The following is a 5,138-nucleotide window of genomic DNA, read 5'->3' as shown; positions in this document are numbered from 1 at the left end:
TCGTCTCCATGATCTAGCCGATTTACTAGGCTATACTGGTTCATTTCTCTTCAAATTTTATTATGTCGTAGTTTAAGGTGTTACCTACAACTTTCATGAAGACATCGAAGTCAAATATTCAACTAAAATCAACATGCAATCAAGAATCCAACAAGAGGTCAGTGAAAACTTCACAGATCTGGGGTCTCCGTAGAATAGGACTTTGACCCCTCATATCTCCATCATTTTCCATGAAATTTCAGTATGTTATAGTAAAAGATGTTATCTACAACTTCCATGAAGACATAGAAGCAAAAATCGGACTCCAAACACACATGCAAGCTCAAACAAGTTACTGACTCCCACAACCCGAGCAAGAACAGTCACTCGACTTGAGAACAAACCAACCTTACCTCGGTTTTTCTCACTAAAAACATCCAAAATCGAACATGCAAACCATATACAAACATGCAAGAGAAGTTATAGGACTCCACTTTCCTCTAGGATGGACAAACTACGGCGTACAGCGGACAGATACAACGAACGGACGGCGGCACACGGCGGCTCCTCCTCGGCTCCGCCTCCTCTCCCTCTCAGTCTCTCCCTTTCTCTCGCGATTTCTCTCTCTCTCTCACCCTCTCTCTCGGCCGAATGAAGCAAAAACCGGTCACTCTCCTTTCTCTCTCTCTTTTATATCCCCAAATCTCCATCATTGCTAATGATTACATGCCACTTAAATGGACCAATGCATGGCCTTCCCCCTTGCCACTTGTCTTTATCCATGCATGGGCCGGCCACCTCTCCCTTTGGGCCCTTAATGGGCCGGTCGAACTCCCTCTTGGGCCGACTAGCTTGGCCCACCAAGCTTAGGCCAATGGGTCTAAGGCCCATTCGAATTTTAACCCCTTTTTCCTTTTCTTTTTTTTTGAATTCCTTTCTATAATTATTTCAAAATTCAAATTCTATCTTGGCCAAAGTCTTGGGGCATTTTATTCATTGAAATTTAATTTTTAAAGCACATGGCCAAGCATAAATTATTAATCTATCGAATTTGAATTTTTTACAATCATAAACACAAATCATCCAATTAAAAGACTAATGGCTAAAACATAAGCCATGGAAATTCGATCACCTAATTAAAGACTTTAACACACCTTATGGCTTGGATTTGAATTTTTGGGATGCCACATCAATGCATACATCAAGACCTCATCACACATACTACATGGTGCAATTATTTATAAAATAAAATTCATGGAATTTATGCCAATTAAAATAATCCATTTATCATGCCCTTTTTACATTTATTTAAATTCCAGCTTGTGCCATTTTCAAAAATATTAAATTTAATTATTTATATAATCTCAAAAATCATAAAATTTAAGGCAAGTAATAAATAAGACAATAGGATAATGATTTCATGCAAAATACATGGCCAATGAGAAATCCACACAAATCCATAATTTACACAAAACAGCATGTAATTTTCGGATGAAACCAGAATGCACAGTTTCCGAAGAAATTCGATTAAAATATCCATACGACCTCCAAAAATTACGAAATTCTACCAAGTTACGGCCAAGACATTTTCGTATATCTTTCGTGAAGGTTTCCAAGTCATATTCTTTTTAGATTAATTTCTACAGTCTCACGAAGCTTCTGGATCCATCGCCGAATCGTCCAGTACATGCTTCTCCGAAATACTAAGTTTTCACCTACCTATCCTTCTTCGTTTCCACTGAAATTTTGATATGTTCTACATCAAGATGTCCTCTACAAGTTTCATGAGAGATCTAAGTCAAATAACCATATTATAGTCGTCATTTAGGTCCATGAATTCTCGGGTGTCCTGTAATACATCTCCAGAATTACCATCTTCAAGATCTAGTCGATTTACTAGGTTATAATTGTTAATTTCACTTCAAAATTTGAGTATGTTGTATTTTAAGATGTCCCCTACAACTTTAATGAAGAAATGGAAGAGAGATTCTTAGCAAAAATCAACATGCAACCACAAATTCATCAAGAGGTCAGTGAAATCGTTCCAGATCTGAGGTCTCCGTAAAATGCGATTTTAACCCCTTAAATATCCATCATTGTCCACTAAATTTTAGTATGTTGTATTGTAAGATGTTAGCTACAACTTTGATGAAGAGATTAGAGCCAAAATCGAACTCTAAACATGCATGCAAGCTCTCACAACATTCTGACTCGAGCGGATTCAAACGAAAACAGCAACCTTACTCAAAAACAAGTCATCCAAGCTTTGGTTTTCCTCTCCTAATCACCCAAAATTTGACATACATGTAACACACACACATGCAAGAGCAGCAAAGGACCCCAACTTGCCTCTAAGACCAAGCAAATACGAGCACACGGACGGCACACCGGCGACGGATGAACGGCGTGCGGGCGGCGACGGGCGAGCTCCTCCTCCTCGGCCTCCCTCTCTCTCGCAACTCACTCTCTCTCTCTCTCTCTCTCTCTCTCCCTTTCTCTCTCTCTTTTTGGTTGATATATTTGCATGCACCCCCTCTTTGCATGGGGGACACTTGTCCCTAAGAAGGAGACAAGTGTCTCCTTGGTTGAAGACACTTGGAGGAAGCCATGCGGCTCCTCCTCCCCCCTCCATGCGCGACAATGGGCCGGGCTTATGGCCCACTTTAGGCCCATCTCACTTGGGCCCTAGGTCCAAACTTAAATGGCCCAAGTTTATTTTTATTTTATTTTTATAATATATCTTAATCATCATTTAAATAAATATCTAATTGCATAAATAATAAGGCCATTAAACTTATAGTCACAGATCCATAAATTCCAATTTATGATGCACATGGCCAATGATAGAATTTTCTTTCCTATCACATAATTATCCCTTAAAAGCTTGGCCATATATCTTATTGCAAATTATGGATTAAATGGCCATAAAATAACTTGATGGTACTTCCATCACCTATTCATAGACTTTAATGTAACTAGAGGTCGTTAAGAATTTTGGGATGCCACACTTGCAGCTTCAACAAAGAGACTTGAACCAGTAAATAGGGATGGAGATCTAGTTGAAGGTAATAGAAGTAAAGATGAAGAAAGCTGCGGCAATGAAGTTGCTGGTTTGGAAAATGAGCTTAACAATGATGATGAAGAACCTACTCGCTGAAGAAAAAGTAAGTACCTTTGCTATGATCTGACTGTTGATAAACCTATTTTGTTGGTGGGCATGAGATTTGACAATGCCAAACAGTTCAAGGAAGTTGTTGTGAAGAACTCCATTGGTGAACAGAGGAGCGTTAAATTCATTAGAAACATGAAGGAATTTGTGAGAGCTAAGTGCTTACAACCCAATTGTTCATGGAAGCTTTATGACGCGCTGAGTAAGAATGGGTCATTCTAGATTAGATCCTTACATGGGGAACATACTTGTCCAATTATCTTTAACAATAAAAAGGTAACAAGTGTATGGTTATCAAAGCATTTTTTCAATACTATCAAAGCAATGCCCGAGATCAAGAGTTCTCGATTTCAATAGTTAGTGAAGAAGCAAATGGGGGTTAATGTGTCGAGGAATCAATGTAAGAGAGCTAAGATGATGGTGATGAAGATATTAATGGGTGGGTATAATGAAGAAATATGCGCAGGTATGGGATTATGTTGGCGAATGCATGTTTCAAAACCCATCTAATATGGTATATGTAGAGGTTGTGAAGAGGCCACTCCTTGATCTTGGGCCTAGATTTGATAGATTTTATGTCTCTTTTGATGCGTGCAAATAAGGCTTATTGGCTAGTTATAGAAGAGTTATAGGATTGGATGGATGCTTTCTAAAGGGTTTATGCAAGGGAGAGTTGTTGGCTGGTATGGGGGGAGATGCCAGTAATCAAATGTTCTCGATAGCTCGGGCGGTGGTGAAGATGGAGAACAAGGATATTTGGTCTTGGTTCCTAAAAAATTTAATGACTGACCTTGATATAACTGATAGGGGAGGATAGGCATTCATAAACGACCAACAAAAGGTAATTTCATTGTCAATTAATTCACTCCCTTTTAATATTAATCACTTGCATATTTTTCATGACTTGTATTTATTGGTTTGAATTTTTGTAGGGACTTATTCCTGCATTAACTGAGTTAATGCCGCTTGATGAGCATAGAATGTGTGCGAAGCACATATATGCAAACCGGTCAGGGAACTTCAAAAGAGATAGGCTACAAAAGCAGTTCTGGCAAATAGCAAAGAGTACGAACGTGGCTAATTTTAGATTAGCCAAACAAGGATTGTTGCAACTGAAAAATGATGGTTTTGATGCACTCTTCTAGACAGAAGCTAAGCACTGGTGTTGGGCCTTCTTCAGTGAAGAGTTCAAATGCAATATCATTGATAACAACCTCAGTGAAGCTTTTGATGGCAGAATTTTAGAGACTATGTGCAAACCAATCATCAGCATGCTTGATGATATTCGAGTTATGGCTATGATTAGACTGCTTTCAGATTTAGCCAAACAAGGATTGTTGCAACTGACAAATGAATGTTCTAATGCACTCTTCCAGACAAAAGCTAAGCACTAGTGTCGGGCTTTCTTCAGCGAAGAGTTCAAATACGATATCATTGATAACAACCTCAGTAAAGCTTTAATGGCAGAATTTTAGATACTAGGTGCAAACCAATCATCAGCATGCTTGATGATATTCGAGTTATGGTTATGACTAGACTGCATAGATAAAGAGATGAGGCTATGAAATGGAGTAGAGATTGTGGCCCTAGGATTGTGAAAAGATTGGATGCAAATATTGCTACTAGTAGATTTTGCCATTCAGTTTGGAATGGAGATAATGGATATGAGATTATTCAAAATCAGGATAAGTATGTTGTCAACCTGGATAGAAGAAAGTGTTCATGCCGAGCCTGGCAACTGAATGGAGTTCCCTCTGCCCATGCCATTTGTGCTATTCAGATGAAGCAAGAAAACATAGATAATTACCTACATGATTGGTACAAAAAAAAGCTCATACCTTGCTTCATACCAATTCATGATGCAACCTATCAAAAGCAGCAAATTTTGGGAGTCAACAAATCATGAAAGCCCTCTACCTTTACTCCTGAAGAAGCAAATAGGAAGCCAAAAAAAGAGACGAAGAATGCAGCAGGAAGAGGCATCAAGTTA

The sequence above is a fragment of the Eucalyptus grandis genome, chromosome 9, assembly GCF_016545825.1.
Source record: "Eucalyptus grandis isolate ANBG69807.140 chromosome 9, ASM1654582v1, whole genome shotgun sequence".
NCBI lineage: Eukaryota > Viridiplantae > Streptophyta > Magnoliopsida > Myrtales > Myrtaceae > Eucalyptus > Eucalyptus grandis.
The sequence above is the reverse complement of the archived record's forward strand: the minus strand, read 5'-3'. Positions refer to the sequence as shown.